This window comes from Rhea pennata, chromosome 15 (assembly GCF_028389875.1).
Source record: "Rhea pennata isolate bPtePen1 chromosome 15, bPtePen1.pri, whole genome shotgun sequence".
Classification (NCBI taxonomy): domain Eukaryota; kingdom Metazoa; phylum Chordata; class Aves; order Rheiformes; family Rheidae; genus Rhea; species Rhea pennata.
The window spans coordinates 19,600,961-19,620,081 of record NC_084677.1 but is presented as its reverse complement, the minus strand read 5'-3'; the positions used below and the strand labels follow the sequence as shown (position 1 = coordinate 19,620,081).

The 19,121-nt window shown below is 43.9% G+C and overlaps 1 protein-coding gene across 2 annotated transcripts in view; it reads left to right on the top strand.

The window, feature by feature from the left end:
• The window catches only part of LOC134147353 (uncharacterized), a 160,167-nt gene that overhangs the window by 40,312 nt on the left and 100,734 nt on the right, over nucleotides 1-19,121 (top strand). The window lies entirely within an intron of this gene.

The window sequence follows — 19,121 nt, the reverse complement described above, 5'->3', positions numbered from 1 at the left end:
GGATTTAGGTTGCCTGGTAGGAAAAGATACCTCCCCTCCAAAGGTACAGGGATTTCACCTCAAAGACAGAGATGCTGAACCTCATTCCAGCGTGTCATCTCACCATTTCCTGCTGCTTTTATGTGTTCAGGTGACTCTGCTCCTGTCTCTGAACCTCCTCCACCCTGCCATGCCTGGCATGTAGAAGGTTTCACCAAGCTCCACATGTTCAGGCTAATTATACAGTGCACAGCAAATGCTTATGGTGAGCAGCCTTTAGTACAAGAGTATTTCTGTGCTGCTTCCCCCATGTCTCCTTCTCTGTGACCACTGGTTTCAGAGTGCAAAGGTGCTGTATGGTCGCACTGTGTGTGTGTCCAGTCTCTAAGTTAGAGTGCAGTGATGGGGCTTCAGGCTGTCAATGGCATTTCAGTCACTTTATTTTTTGACAGTCTGTCAGTGCAGCCACCCAGCAACTGTGCAGCTCAGCATTGCTGAGCATACCTGCTGCCACTCTGTGCAGCCTCCTGGCCCTGCTTTTGACCTCTGATGTATACTCACTCCTTTGGGCTTCCTTCCCAGGTTGCTGTCATCCCGTGGGTCAAACAGGGCTTATGACAGTAAACTAAAGGTCATCAGAGAAAGCACTCTGGACTACAGTGGCTTCTTGTGCTATTGATGTGTGTTTGCAACATGGGCCAGAGTTGTCCCTGGGAACCCCCCAAAGCCAGTGAAGTGACCCCACGGACATGTACTGAGTTGAGTGGCCTTCTATAGTTTTTGCTTTCAAATTGGTTACTGTTGTGCAGCATTTGAAGCTATTTTCTCTAACTTAGTGCTGTTACTTTGCATCTTGTATCTGGATTTTGGTGTGTTTGTTGTCCAGCTCCACTAAACCCTCCTCTTGGTATCTTTTCGAAGTAGACGGGGTGCTTTGCAGGACTGAAGCTCTCTGTCTTGTTCTCCTGCAGCCCTTGGGCCTCTTTGCCTTTCCAGGGTTACTGCAGCTATGGATAGGTACTGAAGAACAACTTGTAAAGTACCGTGTGATTGTTAATCTTTGTGGAAGTGCTATTCCTGAGATGCAAACAGTGCTCTCTTTTTTGTCCTGATTGTACATTGTGTACTTATTTCCTGAGGACTACTGGGACACCTTTGAATTGCTCCTTTAAGTCAGATATACCTGACAGTTGATATCCAACCTCCTGATATGAGATGGAAGTGCTTCTATTTCCACAATAATATGCTGGCTATTGCTATTTGAGGCCAATGCTTGCATATGATCTCAGGCTGTTCAAGAGGACTGTGTATACAGCTCTGGCAACACTGGGCTTTGTTACCTTAATTCTGTAATTGCTCTGACCTCACAAGCTGGACAGCAGAGTACAAATTGGAGAACTGTGATCAGAACCACCTCCCACCCCAGCTACTTCTTGTGTATGTATTGTTGCAGCAGCAGCTCCAGGTTTTGGATGGAGCTGACATGCAAAATGATGGCCAGTCACATCTATTAAGGATTTGTGGACTGCTTCTTAGACAAGTTAGGCTGTGAGTCGTGTTCAGGCTTAGTGCCAAAACAGTGCTTTACATTACATTCTGTGTAAAACTCTCCTGCAGTTTTGAAAGGTATGATATCCTTTTTTACTGCCTCCCTAATCTACTACCTGTGTTGACAAATAGCTGCTGCTTCTTTTTCCAGTGGTGGGTAAAGTGATCCAGCATCAACAGTAATGCTGTAAAGGCCGTTGGATTTACAGAAATAAAACAGTAGTAATGATTTCATAAAGATGATGTTAGCAATTATGAACTCGGTCAGTAAAAAGGCCTGTTCAGTCTGTTCTGAAGATGGTGCTTGCATTTGTGTCTCTTCCTACTGTGACTAACCACCGATAGGATTACCACTGAATAAACATTCAGCAAGTGGTCCCAGGGTGTGTCCTACTGGGCCTTTGTGAGTGAGTAAATGAGTCATAGCCACGATGCTACAGTAGAGCACTAGCTGTGTTTGGTACCTGTTGGTATGCATTATCACTTCATTGGGTTGGTAAGTTTGTGATGTCTTGCTCTAGCTGTCTGCTGGATTTCCCTCTTTAGCCACTATCTGGTTTTAGTGCTCTCAAGATGACTACAGGGAAGATGTTAACTCTTTTTCCAGACCATATTTGGAGTTCTTGGTCTTGACAGATGCAGTCCCTGCGTTTTGGTAACACAATGAGAGCTCACTGGGGAGGGCTCACAACAACATAGGGTCACAAAGCATCCTTGAAATGTTCTCAGGAGGTTTTTCAATGTGTAAAGTATTTGCATATACTGTAGCCCTTAGCTGTTACCTGGTGTTACTGCAAGTCGCTAGTGAACTGGAACAGACGAGAAGGGGTAACAGTGCTGGACAGATCTCACCATGCCTTCCTCTGTAGCTGTAATCTGTATTATAGATGCAGGCAAGGAATTACAGTTTGCAACACATGATTCATAAAACAGACATGGAGGAAATGGAATATACCTGTTGATGGGTCTGATTCTATCACCTGTTTATACTTCAGGTGTTGTGTATTGGCCGGTTGAGGGCCTTGTAACTCCTGTGAGAATTTACCTTTTTGTTCCAGACTACTGGGAAAAAGTGAGGGCAAGACTTGGAAAGAAAGCAGAGGCCCAGTGCCACACTGAAGACTGAAAACAGCAGGCCTTCATCTCCTTTATTATTATTTTTTTCTTTCTCAATCAGTATAATTTTCTCTTCTCCTTTTCTTCCCTGCATGTCTTCAGATGTTTAATAGTTTTCCTCCTGTTTACACTGGGACTTGATGATCTGTTTGGATTCTATCTGCACCATAATTATATGTTCATCATGGTGTAATTGTGTTTTTCTGAAGTGGTTCTGTGCTTGTAACTTTAACTGGTTAGGTGCTGTGCCAGATGGGAGTGCCTGAGCTCTGCCTGTTACTGCAGTTGGCTGATCTGACGAGTTCTGTCTGCATGTGTGAAGAGCACATACTTTCTGAGGCATTTGCTGTGTTAGTGGTGACTTCTCTCTGAGGTTCAGCCCAGGTGGGCAGTCAGTTCCAGTCCCGAGTCAGCTGCTAGCATGCTCTGAGTTCTCTGTCCATACAGGAGGGACAGGTCTACGTATTTGAAATGTCCTTTCCTCTTCCCCTCCTGGATGACACAGGGAATGGGAAGCAGTTGAACCACTGCTGTTGTCCTGTTTACTTCATAGATATGAAGCTCATCCAGGATAGTCTATTCTCTTCTGCCATCTTCCCACAGGACAACTTCACACAATGGTCTATGGTTTTTCTCTTAAATATAAATTCATGCAAATGAAACTGGACAAGCCATGGGCGCTTAGTGACTCCAGGTGGCCATTTCTGCCTTACAGTCATTCCAGTAGCAGACAGCGACCTTGTTGGCTTTGTCAGGAGCTGTAGGACATCTCTCTGACAGTGCTCCATGTAGGACAAATACTGCCCTTACTGGCTGCAGCAAGGACATGCAGCAGCTTCAGACAAACTTGAATGTGCCACAGCTGTCAGGATATAATCATGCGGAGGAATACTGCAGGAAGTTTCCAGCTTCTTTATGCATAAATAATCTTAATATAGTTTTACTTCCTTTTTTTATTGTCTGAGTGTGTGCTAAACCTTGATCCCTGCTTCTTAGCACCAGAGCAATTTTGAAGACTCTCTTTTCTATCTATCTCCATTGTTGTTGTTGTTGGATGTTGGTATACAAATGCCAAAATAGCTTGGGAGTCTTTCTCTTACACTCTCTGCACACTGGAATATACATTTATCTGTATATACAAGTGCTGGCATTTGTCATCTTGTATTGCTTTTGTGGTCTTCAGTTAAGATTTTCTATCCAGCCTCAAGAGTTTTCTAATTCCTAATTAAGATTTCCCTAATGTGCTCACATTCTAAGACTGTAACAGTATTCTAAAAATTAGGTATGATGATAAATATTTACTGTAAATAATTATATGAACCTCATTGTCTGTAACTTGCTGTTTGTTTTCTGGAACATGAAAGCCAGATAGCAGCTTAGTCACAGGGCGCTTCATCTAGCTCCTCCTCTGTATGAAGTCTTGCAGTGTCTCACACCTGTCAGTTCACTTCATTATTCATATGTGACTGTGCCAGTCCAGTGGTGGGAGATGCAGATTGTACGTAAGTTTACAGCTTGGAGAGAGTCAGTGCTGAGGTGCATCTGGCATGTTGCATCATGGCAGAGGGACTGTTGTGGACAGAACACAGGGTTGAATGGGCCAGACTGGATCATGTGGTGCAGAACAAACAATATTGGGCTATACAATGGGAAGGATGTCATCTAGCAAGATGCCTTGCAGAGGTGAGACTCCACCAGGCAGTGAATTTCAGCTGATCTGTGCGTGTGTATTCTGTTCCGGGACTCTGTGCACCAGAGTCACCTGGCTCGTACCAAAGTCACCTGGCTGGTACAGATGGGGCTCTCTCTCACTGTACCTGGCATGTGGGTCCCTGAAGGTTAATCTGCAGGTGTATCTGAGCCTGAGGAGGTCTGGGCATGGACCTGCCAACTGAATCTTGAGTGTGATAGATTGGTAATGAGCCCTATGTAGAGACTGAGGCTACACTACTGCTCCAGACTCTACTGTTTCTGCTGCTCTGGGCTGGGCTGGATTGGGTGAGCGGGGCCGCTATGCTGGCTGCAGCTGATGTCAATGTGCAAGGCTCAGACCTAAGAGCTCTCTAGTAGAGGACAGTGGAGAAGAGAAGAGAGTGCTAGCAAAGAGCTCTCAGCAGCAGAAGGCAAGGCACACTGTGCTCAGCCCTGATGCACCCTTGGATTGTCTCTGCTAGCAAAGAAGTGGAGCATAGATCCCAAAGGCAAGTCCTCTGCTCTAGGGATCTCTCTCAGGTGGATGTGAAAGTGAATTGAACGTGTAATAATGTCATTTAAAAGTGATCTGTGCAGATATGAATTATTAAATCTGTTAGCGCAGGGCTACCATAATGAAATGTCAAATTCTTCACAAAACCAAATCCTATTAAAAAGAACCAAAATTAAAAGCAGAGTAAATTCTAAAATTATGGAACTAAGAGAAATTAGGGAACTGTTTTATTTAGAAATGTGGAAATTATGAATGAAGAAGTGGTTTAGTGTCAAAAAGGGCTTCAGAGAGAGCAAATGGATTTAAGCCATGTGGCTGTGATTATATCAACCTCAGCATCTTTGGAGCTGGGAAGAAAGCTAAGCAATGGGAACAGAGCTGAGCAGCACACAAATCCCAGCACAGACAGGACATGGAAGGAACGTATCAGATTTTCATTCCATGACAGTGAGTGGGCAGTGCAGATCTGAGTTTTCCAAGTCACTCAGCAGGCAGCACAGAGCTAAGAGATAACCAGCGGGATCATCTACTGGGAAATCCAAGATCTCCTTGCTTTGGCCTGAATCAACTCCCAGGAAATCAGAAGGTGTATTGCAGGACACTAGAAAAAAACAAAACCTAAGAGTGAGTAAGAAAGTTATACCCCGAGTTTGCCTTTTGAGACTGAGGCTTATGATATGAACTGGTAAAAGATGTAGAAACAAGGTTAAAGAGAGACTTTGATGGATCATTTCACCTCCTGGAATAACATTTATCAGTATATAGTATAAATTTGCATATGTCTGAATTTGTTGATAACTCTCATATTTATGTATGTTAGCATTTGTATTTTTGCGCTTCTGAACAGCAGAACAGAAAGCTGTAGAGAATGACATTTTAGTTCACGCCTCTCCAGTTACCAGCTAATTTCAGAGAATGTCCCACAGTCATACAGCACTTTGGAAATATATTTCAGTTGCCCATAAATTCATTTCTAAAGCTTCAGAAATGCCTTTTCCTTTAACCTTTTCAGTGATCCAAAATGCAACATGTGATTTGTGAAGAGGGGTGAAGCTTTGTATCCCTACAAGCACAGACATAATCTTGTTTGAGAGTATCTGAGTTTATACATTGTTCATCCGGGCACATGCATGTGCAATTATGGCAAAACATGAGTAACTTCCACCGATATTGTTGCCCAGGGGGATACACTGAGAGGCAGGAAGCTTAGGTTTTATTCCTTTAGCTGGTGCTGATTGAATACATGATCTTGGGAAAGTAATTTGACCTCTCTGTGTGTTATTTTCTCCAGTAACAAAATGGGCATACAGAAAATCATCCATTTATATATATCCATCTCTATATATCCACTAGAAGTTTAAATTGAGGCAAAAGGCAGTCCATAGATTCTGAGCAGAAACATACAAAATATTTGAGTTTGATGCCCGAGTCACTGGTATGTGTTTGATAAAAATCCATTTTAAAAATGTCATTTAAAAATCCCATATATGGCATAGAACTGTGGCACTTACTTAGTATCTGTATTAATGTGTTCAGTGTATAACAAATCCTTCTGCACTGTAGTTCTCTTGTGGGCTACTGGTACATCTTTCCATGTTATCCATGCCATAAGGTGACAGAGCCATCCAGTAGAAACTGCTTGCCATTGGGTGATAGTGCTTTATTTTATGTTTGCACACACACGTTTCCCAAATTGCTGAAGACTATTCTATCTAAAGCTCTTTGAAATGTTTTCAGTGAGATTATATAATTTGTAAAAATATGATTTACTCAAGCAGGTTTCTTGTCTGCATGTGACTGATCATTTGTTGCATCTCCTCTTTTCAGCTCATATCAAACTAGTGCAATGTTTTACTGGTCTCTTTACTGAGCTAATGGCATTGTTGTTCACACCTTCCTGTGCATGTGTTACAACATCTTCTCATACGTATGATTAAAAGGCAAAATTTAATTTTACAGAAATTAATTGTGTTGGTAAAATGGTTTTAAAACACACTGGAGAATGTTCTGTCACCTTGACTGATGAAGGTAATGCCACAAAATGAATTTTGTTGACAAAATAATTTCAGGGTGTTGATAAAATGCATTTTGTCTTCAGAGTGAAAAGTACCAGACTGACAAATACTATTGTCTTTAGAAGTGTTTTTTCAGCTGTCAATCAATTCTTCCCTTTATAAGCTAGCCAATGATAGTTCTTCCTATCTGAAAAAGCTTTAGTAAAAGATAGCAGAAAGCTCTGAAGGACAAAATAATTAAACTTTGATTTGTTGCTTTTAAATTGAGAACAGCTTTGTTACTTTGATGAACAATGATTGGTTGTCTGCGAAGTAGAAACAGGTGGCTAAGCAGTTTGATGCAGATTTGACATGCATTGTAGGGAAACAGAGGGTGGATTCAGAGCTGGGGTTCTTGAAACAGCTGTTTATTTGAAAACTTATTGTTAACTATTTGAATATAATGCAAGCTTTTAAAATAGCTTTTCTGCAGTTTTCGTGAGACATTTTAATGTACTTTAAAGTCTCATTTTTTCTTTCTTTCTTTATTATTTTTTTTTAATCAAATGAGAGAATGCATACATACAGCTTTCTGCCTAGAGTACAAACTGTTGGCTGAGGAGTGGGCCACAGGAGCAAAGGCTGAAGGTCACTCAGCTCAGAGGAGACAAGGCGGTTGGAATTGCCTTTCAGGGCACTGCAACGTGCCACGGAAGCTGAGGAGGGCTCTCAGTGCACTTTGTCCTGCTAGTTTGTCTAGGGAATGCAGATGATGGTGGCGGCTGCCTGCAGAGCTGCCATGGACATGCCTGAAGTGCTTCTTGGCCTGCAATGCAGGCGAGGCAGTAGATGTGCTACTGGGTGAGAGGGCAGAAAAGCAGCTGGCAGATATGGGCCCAGTCAACAGCAGTGTGCAGATGATAGCAGGAAGACCTAGAGAGCACTAGGATATTTGATCCTGGACAGCAAGTGTTCATGTTTAGTGTCTCAGTTCAGCTTTAGCAGCTGGTTCCTGTGGCTCTGCCTATGATGCCAGCACCCCAAGTGAGGTCTGTGCCTGTCCCTTGCCATGCCAGTTACATTTTGACTCTTCCCACTGCTGCCAGAGGGCCCAGGGTTTTATCTCACTCATTTCTAGGATGGAAGACTTTTCCAGGAAGGCAGGCTTAAGGCCCCTGGCTCTGTGCACACCAGACAAGATAGACAGAGGCTTCCCTACCTTCTGCTGTTCAAGGTGCTTCTGAAAGACAGAGGCTGCAGAGACAGCTGGTGGTGTTTCCGAAGTGTGCTGCAATAGAGGCAGCTCCTCTGGAGTTGCATCTTGTTTCAGAGTCTGCAGGTGTCAAGACATCGCATCAGTATTTTGTGTGATGACTTGGTGACAGTAGGTTGATGAGGAGCTTGTCTCTGGAACTGCTTACAAACACTGGTATCATCAACTGGTGCAACCCTGATAATAATATGTACATGGAAAAAAATCTCTTACGTCTTCTCACAGAATCACAGAATGGTTGAGGTTGTGTAAGGGACTTCTGGAGCTCATCTAGTCCAACCCCCCTGCTGAAGCAAGGCCACCTAGAGTACATTGCACAAGATCACATCCGGGCGGGTTTTCAATATCTCCAGAGAAAGAGACTCCACAACCTCTCTGGGCAACCTGTTCCAGTGCAGTTCCTGGGAACTTTCAGCAGTTCCCAGGAATGCTAGGCCTTTTACTATGCCAGCTGGATCAGACCAAGGCCAGAAAAACACTTCTGAGTTTGATGTGATTCTGTTTTTTTAATTACTAGACTCAAAGTTCTGCCTGATAGAGCTCCAAGGAAAGTTACCAGGTAGGGGTAATTGGAGTTGATGTGATTTTGGCCACTAAGTGAATGGAGCTGCTTCTCTTAGATTCTGGTTCGGGAAAGGACCTCTTGAACTCTCTACCTGTTCAGCTGCTTCCCAGGAGGGTGATGTGCTAGGATTTTTTCTGAAACCCTCTGGTTTCTTATTGGGATTTCATTTTGATATCCCCTTTTGTCTTGCAAGGAAGGAACAAAATCATGTGAGTGATATGTGTGACCTGGACCCTACTGGGATTTTTGGAGAAGCTTAAACTCAAGGAGATAGTCTTGTGATGAGGTAATGATGCTTTATTGCCAGGGTTCTGTTTTTTTCCTTATCAATAGCGGCATAACTAATCACATCAAAGCATAAATGACCTTGTTGAAACAGCTAATCTTAGTCCAACGAGTGTGCCACTCCCACAAGTCACTGGAATGACACTTAGCATAATAGCTCCTTAATAAGTGGAACATCTGTTCTTCCTTTTTGAAATAACCAATGTGTCTTCCTCATTACCTTTGCTTACTAGCACCAAAATGAGCCAGCCTCCCCTGACATAACACTCAAACTTTTCCGCTTCTGGCTGGATGAGGCTTTGAAAGCTCTGACAAGAAAATAAGCAATCAAAACTATAAATCATCTGAAATCCCAGTTACAATTAATGAGTGATAATTAACTAATGGTCGTTAATGGCACTAGCTAATAAATTAACAAAAACATGGTTTCTCTTTTGGAATTAGGGTAATAGGGAAGCTAATAACATCAATTACGTCTTTGGTCCTGCTTTTAAGGGAAGACTGTCTTTGCTTTAGGAACAGTAGGACTGAAACCCTTGCAACAAGCAGAGCACAGTGGATAGTCATTTAAAACATGCTAACAAATACAACAGCCCTCAGTTACCATCCATTCAACCTGCATAAGTATCTGCTCTTCTTGCAGCAGTGTGCAAGCTACTCTAGCACTGTTTCCAGAAAGACAGGAGAAGAGATGGGCTTCCAGAGGGGCCTGGAGCTCATTGAGCTCTAGTTGTCTTCTGCTGAGGAATATGCCTACTCTGACACTCCAACGCTGTCAGTCTGGGTTCTTCTGCTTCTGGCAGGGACACTGTCAAGGGCAGAAAGCCTCAGGTGACAAGAGTGCAAGGCCACGTTAGTTCTTGTTAGGCCCAAACCAATCCCTCCAGTTTTGTTCAGGATGGAAGGGAAGTATGATGCAGCCATTCCCCAAGGCAACTGAGATGTCTGATTATTATTTGCTAATTGAATATCAACACAGCCATGCTTTCTCCTTCCATGTCATCTGTCTTGAGCAGGCAGGTGGTGGCCTGGCTGCTCCCTGCAGGCACATGCAGAGCAAAGAGAATCATTGCATGCCTGTTAATCGGCTTTCAGTTCACATCTGCCTTTTAGAGTATTTTCTGCCATACAATCACAGCAATGCTAGAATAACACCTTAAAACCTATCATTTTTATGGGGACACACATAGTAGGAAAGGTCTGATTGTCCATGCATACATATACCATCACTGGCTATTACCCAATAAAGCTGTCAGATAGAGAAGCATCACGCAAGTCTTTGAACAGTATCTTCCCAAGTTTAAATAGAAAAAGCTCCTCACAAATCATTTCTTGTAGAAATAAAGAAAATCAACACAAATTGAACAAATGGATCAAGGTTGTTTCCTATAGAGGAGCAGCGAAACAGGGTGTGTTACCACAGGTCCTGCCTTTGGGAAGGCAGCTTATTTGCTATTCTAATCAGCCTGACAGACTTGCCAATAGCCCTCAGCTACTAAATGCTGATGTAGACTGCATACATTGTCTTCTCCCAGGATTTGCCTTTTATTCCAAAGAGAAGCAGAAGCCCTGTGTCCTCCCTTGGAGCTGACAGGTCAGTAGCTGCCAGGCAATCCTGTTCTCTCTGCTTCTTCCACAGTGAGAAAATCCTTTTGGCATAATGACAAATGTGGAATAATGAGCAAGGTGTGAATGAGCTGCTCTGGTGCCCTCTTGTCTGTAAATGCTGTTGAAGCCATCCTTTACTCAGCATAGATGCACCCAGAAATTCTAGGCTTCACCGTTCAATTTTTGCAGCAGTTCTTGGCCCCCAGAGAAGATGTAGAAACCACTTTCATTTCTCTGTAGTTATTAGGAACATAGCGCATCCGTTGTGACGTACTGTCTGTGCTTCTGAGGCTCCTGCACACAGAGCCATTTGTAGTTCACTCTTCATAGCATGAATCCCACAGTCCTCCATTTAATGGATGCCATTTAGGTTGAAAAGTAAGCTGCTTAAATGCTTTGCTTTCTAGCATCTATGTCCTGTTAAAGCCATTTCTCACACTCTCTCAATTGCTCCATTTTGTTAGATGAACATGTTTAGAAAGAAAGAACAAGGGTTTTTCTCTCCATCAGATATTTATAGTGATGGCTTATGATGTAATCAATAGAGTTTGCAGAATTCCACCCTGCACCATCACAGCAGTATTTTTCAGAGTGATACTTGTTGCTAGGACTGACAAGATAAAGGTGAGTTAAAACAAATTGCACATTATTGGCTTCTATTCTGCTGTTGAGATGGATAGAATTTCATTTGTTCTCTTCTGCAAAGGGAAGTTCCTCTCCCTCTTCCTCAGCAGAGAAATAGCAGCTACTGAAGCAGACAGCAGTTCTTACAGAAACAGTGACAGGGACAGAAATGTGCTGAGGTAGAGTTCCTATCCCCATGCCCTCTGCAGCTGACCAAAGTGCCCTGCCCCAGCTCCCAGGTGCACGTCCATCCTGTCTCCACAGATTCAGAGCATGTCATGTACAAACCCCTCTCCAGTCTTTGCTCACTGAGCTCCTGGGCAATCTCCAGAATTCAGCATGCCATTACAGACCATAGAGGAATATGATCTGAGCTCTCCTCTACAGCACCCTCCAGGAGATGTTGTAATAGTCCACACCCATAGTTGCCCATTCTCCTTGCCTCCAAGTACCACTGCAAGGAGAAACACTTTCAGAGAGATGGGATCATGAGACAGTTCTATCTTGCCCATCACAGCCAGCCCAATTTGCATTGGGCCTGAAGGATGCTGATAATTTGTGAATCAGTGAAGAAATTCTGCCTCACGTTCAGGCGGAACTTCCTGTGGTTCAGTTTCTGCCCACTGCTTCTTGTTCTGTCACATGGGACAACTGAAAAGAGTTTGTCTCTGTCCCCCCTGACACCCTCCCTTCAGGTACTTGTACACATTGATAAGGTCCCCCCTCAGTCTTCTCTTCCCCAGGCTAAACAGGCCCAGATCTCGCAGCCGTTCCTCACAGGGCAGGTGCTCCAGACCTCTGGTCATCTTTGTAGCCCTACGCTGGACTCTCTCCAGTAGCTCCAGGTCTCTCTTGTACTGGGGAGCCCAGAACTGGACACAGTACTCGAGATGAGGCCTCACCAGGGCTGAGGAAAGGGGCAGGATCACCTCCCTTGACGTGCTGGCAACAGTCTTCCCAATGCAGCCCAAGATACCATTGGCCTTCTTGGCCACAAGGGCACATTGCTGGCTCATGGTCAATTTGTCATCCACCAGCACTCCCAGGTCTTTCTCTGCAGAGCTGCTCTGCAGAAAGTCAGCCCAGAGCCTGTACTGGTGCCTAGGGTTATTCCTCCCCCGGTGCAGGGCCCTGCCCTTGCCCTTGTTGAACCTCAGGAGATTCCTCTCCACCCAACTCTCCAGCCTGTCCAGGTGTCTCTGAATGGCAGCATAGCCCTCAGGTGTATCAGCCACTCCTCCCAGGTTGGTATCATTGGCAAACTTGCTGAGAATGCACTCCATCCCCTCATCCAGGTCACTGATGAATAAGTTGAACAGGAAAATATTCAATATATTCAATATGCACATGTGTACTATGTGCTGAAGAAAGAGATAATAGGAGCTCTTCTTGTAAACAGGAATGAAATGAAGCCTTGTCAGGAAACCACATGCTCTTTTAGTTGATGAGGAGTTAAAATAATCTTGCCAGAGATCTGCCCAGCTAGACTCAGCACAAGATTGTTGGGCAGTGTTAATAACTTCCACATGGCTCCTTTGTGCTTGGAAGTACCTGACTTTGTCTTAGTCAGTGACAGGAGAGTGGGATGCTCTTCAGGGCATAACAACTGCATTAAAGAAGATTACGCTATCATTGCTCTGGAGGGAACTGCCAGGAATTGTTGCTCATTGCTCTTGGCTGAAAGGTATCTTCACTTTTTTATTTTATGTTGTAGGTATTTTTAACAAAGGTGCTCCCTGTCAGTGGAAGGCATAAGCTTTGCTAAAACCAGGGAAACCCTAGCAAGGAGAATGTTGCTCCTTCATTCCCTTCTTGCTGTTCTGCTCTTCTTGGCTACTGTGACCAACTAAATGCCATTTTCTCACCTAGGAGAAGCAGAGCCTTCCTATGAAGGTTTTAAGAAGTGAATTTCTACCCAGAGAAGGTTCCTGACCTACCACAAATGCTGTTCAGAGATAAGACCCTGGAAGCAACAAGCAAAATGTGCCTTGGCCAGTAAAAACTGATGGTGCCCCAGATGGGTGTCCTGGCAGCACACTTCTTCCTGGATCAGGAATCCACAGGGATGGAGTAGCATTAAAATCATGAGATACAGAAATACAAATGTGCAGATCTCTTTGCTTCCCTTCTTGTTTTTGAACAAATGAGTTATAAATTCAGTCATGTTCCTCAACTTGTCCTTGAAATGAGGAGAGGGAGAGGATCTGGTGTTGGGATTCGGAGACATACAAGTCTCATAAAGTTCACAGTAATATACTGAAAACTAACATCTCAGTTTCCTACATCTAGGGCACTCCTAGGAAGCCTTTTAAAGAAAAGACATATTATGATATACCAAAAACTTTCCTAACTAGAAACAATTGGCCCATCCCACCTCAGTACAGGAAAAGCAAGAGAGAAGCTCTGCAGCTGTAGCACAGAGTGTAATGCACTCCATAAACTTGGAGTGCACCTGTGACTGAAGGATAGTGTGATCCTAGGGTGCTCACACATCAGCTTCTACTTGTACTGATTTCACTGGGAAACTGTCTGTGCAATGTCCAACTGACTTTAGAAAGTAGTGTCTGAATTTCTGTCTCGGGGAAGGGGCAGAAGGTAGCTCTTGTCTGTGACCCCTGTCTGTTGCTCAGGAGCCAGCTGTGGGATCAAAGGCCATTCAAACCAGTGCCATGAGGATTCCTGTGATGAATGCTGTGTCTTCTGCCACTACTGGAATGGGCAGAACTTGGAAGTTGCTGAAATACAGTAATCAATTTTTATTTAAGTTTACTTGACATTTCCAAGCCTTTTGATTTCAGCAGGAAGGAAAAATGGCATTTCAGGAAATTCTGATTTATGGGCCAAAGAACTTGTCTTACTTGTCTTACTGCCCCTAGGAAAAAAAATGAATTTCTTAAAGGAAAAAAAAAAAGAGCTATGAGCATGAGCAGAGGCTTGGCAAGTAGAAAGGAAGGGAGTGAGGGATCAGACATTGGGAAAGAATGCGAAGTGCGGCTTGTTTTGTGTCTGCTTAAAGCCCAGTTCTTTACTGGGAGGAGTCACAGACTCTGTGTGTCTGCACAGCTCCTTGCTTCAGTCTGTGAAATCTGAACTGAGGACTCCCCCATTTAGAAACTGTGAGAGCTGCAGAGATTAATTAAATTATGTGATTGCTACTGAAAAGGCTGGTTACTGATCTGAATACCCCTGGAAAGCTGTTTATCAATAAAGACATTATTTAATTTAGCAAATAACAAAGAGTAATTTTCAAATACTCTGGAAAATAAATTTCTATAGATTTTTAAGATACTGAAAGGGATGGATCATCATTATCTGATATCAGGAGTTATTTTTCCTAAGTTAGTTTAAAAAAATGCAGGTACTGGTAGGTGGGAGGAGCGGCAATCCTATGTAGCCTTCGTGTCTTGATTGAGAACATCTTGGGCATAGAGACAAGAAAGATTCTTCCTCCTTCCTCTTAGGGACACAATGGCCTTATCTCCAAGTCCAACATCCCTAAAATGCCTTTCTAACCACTACATGGCCAGTATTCTTTGTGACAAGTCCCTGATCAATGTCCTCCTAGGTGCTGAACAATGATATGCACTGCCAACCCCAGGCCCTGGAGAGCCCAAAGCTCTCCCTGGCAGCTTGGTCGTAATTTCAATGGTAATAGCCTACAGCTCCACGGGTGAGGGAGGCTTTCACAGCCACATCAACCAAAGCTCTCCCTGGCAGGTTGGTCCAAATTGCAATGGTAATAGCCTACAGCTCCATGGGTGGGGGACGCTTTCGCAGCCACACCAACTAGAAATCTGCTTTTATATTTATCCAGAAAGACTTGAGATCATTGTCAGCCTTGGCCCTGAACCATCTTGCCTTGGGAGACATGTCCAGTATAGCACTTGGGGCTGCCCTTGGCATTGCAGTCCAACATCAATTAAGGAAACTGAGCAAGGAATGTACTACGTGCACATACAGCAAGTGCAAGGTATGGCACTTGGGCAAAGACCCGTGAACACCTTCTCTCAGTGTGCTTTCTGGTGGCCACTATGAACTTTACTGTATTGTCAATAGGGATTAATCACTATTTGATAGCATCTATGTGGTGCATGATCTCCTACTCCTGCATTAAAGGGAACATAGACAATTAACTGCCCTGGGTAGAGCTGCCTGCTGCCCACCCTGAGATTCACTCATTCTGCATGTGGCTGCTGGGTGAACAGAGGTCCACAGCAGCACAGCCAGGCATGAGTATCCCTTTCCTAGTTCCTTTCAGATTTACACAGACCCTTGTGAAGAGCAGGTACAGCCATCCTCTTTACTGATACTGGGAATGTCTTGCACCTCCAGTATTATCCAATTCCATTAAAGAATATGTTATTAAGTGCAGGACCTGAAAGTGCCAGTCAGGACTAATGTAGTAATAAAATCACATCATAAATGCAGCAAAGCTAAAGTGCTACTCTGTGAAACAACTTAGCCGCATATCCCATTTCATGGAACTATAAGGAAGTACCACAGATACCTTCCCCCATCCCATTCAAAGGGATCTCATCTACTTTGAAAGTCTGTATTTTTCCAGAATATCAAGAGTTTGGTTTCTCTGGATATGTCTCTGAATCCAGGAGCCTTTTGTGTGTGCTGTACAGGGCTCTGTCCTTGCAAACATACTCCCTTCATTTTCAGGCTAGACAGACTCTGTACCTGCTCTGTGTTCACTCTGCCTTTGTATTTGTATCACTGTTCTATTGCAGCAAAATGCTGCAGAGAGGAGATGAAAAGAAGCTTGGAAGTCTGTTTCTATGAAAGTGTGAATTTATTTTTAAATCTGTTGAATTATTTACTTTGTCTGGCTTTCTTTAATGACAGGTGAATACATTTATGACATGTTCTCCTTCCCAAGGCAGCACTTTGCATGAAGGGAAATAATTGCATGCAGAGTAGATGCAGCTGATTCTGTTTTTCAAGTCAAGTTTCAGCTTTGCTGAAATTTCAGAAAGAAAGAAGCATTTTATAAATTAAACTCTGCTTTGTGTGCTTTATTTTTAAAGAAGGCTTGGCATTTAAATAGGCAGCAGGAACAGAAAACAGACATACTAGATGAGGGAAACTTGTCTTTAAGGATGTATTCCTTCAGCTATCTGTAGACAGCTGAGATAGACCAGTGTAGCAGCCCATCAGCTGTGTGAGGAAAGTGTAATAGACTCCAGCAGCATACCAACACCTTTGGCAGGAATTGGGTTTAGTGGCAAATTGCTGGTTTATGGCATGAGTTGCTGTTTTGAACTGACAGGGTGATTAAACTGGTTACTCTTGTCTGCGCATGCCCTGTGCACTAGCAGAACCTCATTCTGCTTCATAGCAGTTTAGATACTGATACTGTTACAGCTAAACTGAAAAGGATCCTGCATTTCTCTGTCTGCACTGTATACCCAGGTGCACCACTGGCAGAAGAAGTGAAGCTTTACTTCCTGGGAAAAATCTACTAGCAGCGTACATTGACACACCAGTCGCCTTTGTTATTCCAGCTGAGACTATAGTTGATATATCAGTTCTTCTTCCCTCCAAAAGGTTGGAATGATCTTACATTAACTGTTACAGTACGAGAAGTCTCAGGAGTACAACCCTGGAGATGGATAGGTGCAGTGGGCCAGAGCAATGGAACAGAGCCTGGTTATACCGAGAGTGAGAAATCCTGCATGGCCATTCAGCAGATAGACTGGGCATCAGAGAGGTGACCCTGGCAACTGCTTGCCAGCCCTCAGTAACTTGGCCTGGCAGGTAGCTAACATGGAAAGGGTCATAACTAATTAACCTCTCCATCAAGCTTGGTTTCTGTCCCTGGGATGGCAACTCATACATGATGCTTCAGGAGACAGCAGCCCCCTCCAGCTTCCAGTGCTGCTCATAGGCTGTGTGGTCCCATAGAGCTCAACAGAGAGCAGATCTGCTTTAAATGTGTCCTTCTGGTATTCTGTAGTTCTCACTGTCCAAGTCCTTAAGTCCCAGCTGTTTCACTTCAGTCTGATGGTGATGACCATGAGAACAGAGGGAGAATTGCTACTGGAGAGAAATTGCTTTGGGTGTCTACTTCCAGGAAAGCATCATGTGCTGAGCTGAGTGACTTGCAATGTAATACGTGTCACTTTTCATCTGCAGTTCTGGTGCTTTTAACAAGATAACTATAGTTTGGCAAGTCACATAGCCTGAGCAAATTTACTGCTCTAGGTCTGGTTCTGAAGAGCAATGACCACTAGATGCCCCATTATCTTTTAGGTCATGTGAGTATGAAAGAAACACTCATCTCATGTATCCTATAGCTTATAGACCGTATCTGATGGTTGAATATAAAATGAGTTTATGATTTAGAAGCAGAAAAGGTTAACTCTAAATAATAATCAAGAAGTTAAAATGCAGAATAGAAATGTTGCTTTAGTTTTTATGGGTTCTACATAATTTTGCCTCCTTCCCTGAAGGATTTAGTATAACTCAATGAGAAAATTGCATTCCAATCCCGTGGGCTGCTCTGCCGTGACTGAACTGAAATGAGGGGAGATACATGAAGTAGTTTTAAAGAAACAATTCAGATGGCTGCCTGCTGGGGGAAGCAATCTGTGTCCGGGCTGTACTGCCTGTTGAGCAGCATAGAGGTAGGAGAACAGTGGGCTTATGGGGAGCAGGGAGGAAGAGACTATGTTCTCTTGGAGCTGTAATGCATTGATGCATTGATGGGCCTGAGGGCCCCTGAGGGCACAGCGGCCTCTGCTCACTATTCCTGCCCCTGGGATGGGACATTTGCTGAGAGCTGCTGAGAAGGAGCAGTTCAACAGATGGCTTCTTGTTTGGAATGTGATACTCATTATAAATGTGTTGTTGGCTTGTTGATGGCAACTTTACTTTCCTAAGGCTGTTCAGCACCTAGTGCCATGGGTTGAGATCTCCTGGAAGGGTGGAGTACCAGTGAGAGATCTTGTTGCCTCAGCCGTATGGCCATTGCTTCTGTCCTCCTGCTTAGCCTTGAGGTGTTTGCTGTGCTCCAGAACTTCCTGAAGCTGTCCCATGAGCTCATGCAGAATCAAGGTGTGGCATTGTCTGTCCCACACTTGTCAGCACATGGGCAAGGCACTCTGCCGTGTCCTATTGTGAATGCTCTGCAGCACACACAGTGGGCAAGAAAGAGGCTTCCTGAAACTGGGACAGTCTTAACCTCTGGTCTTTTGGAACAGAGCGATTAAAACTACAAAATAACTATGGGTCTGGTCTGTAGCTTGGAAGGGCCCTTGGAGGGCTGCTGAGTGAGAGGGACAAGTAGGGCTTGTCTCTCCTTGCAGAATTGGCACTTCCTGGGGCTTGCAGTGTTGCTCAGTGCTCTGCAATGCTTGCCTGATGCCCAGTAGAAGGAGCACTTGGACGTATGAGGCACACAAAGGACCTGGGTTGTTACTCGGTGCTGTCATTCCAGGCATTTTGATGAAAGAGAGGGACTCTGACAGTTGATTCTTGTAGAATTTGAATAAAAAATAAATTGATGTCTTTTAAAAGAACAAAACCACAGAAAAGCTTATGTAAGCACCCTGGGTGCACTTTTGAACAGAAGAGCTACTTGGGTTGAAAAGTTGCTGTGACCATTTAGCACTGGGAACTGGATCTTTCTCGCCATTTGTATCTGCCAGGGCTCCAGAGTCTGCGGCAGCTGGAGGGCTGAGGGTTTCTCCTGTGTTTCCTCCTGTTTTCCTTAGGGCCTTTGTTAAAGTGGCAGGTTAGAGAGCTAGACAGTTCTTGGTCTCTTTGCAGCTTTTAGCTTTGCTCCTAGGGATCAGTGTGTGCTGGGCATCTGTTCCTCAGTTGGAGTTTGCTAACGATGACATAAGCATTCTGGATTCTTTGGAGGAATTTGTTTGCAAAGATCCTGGAATACAGGAGCAAATGTCTGGAAGGAAA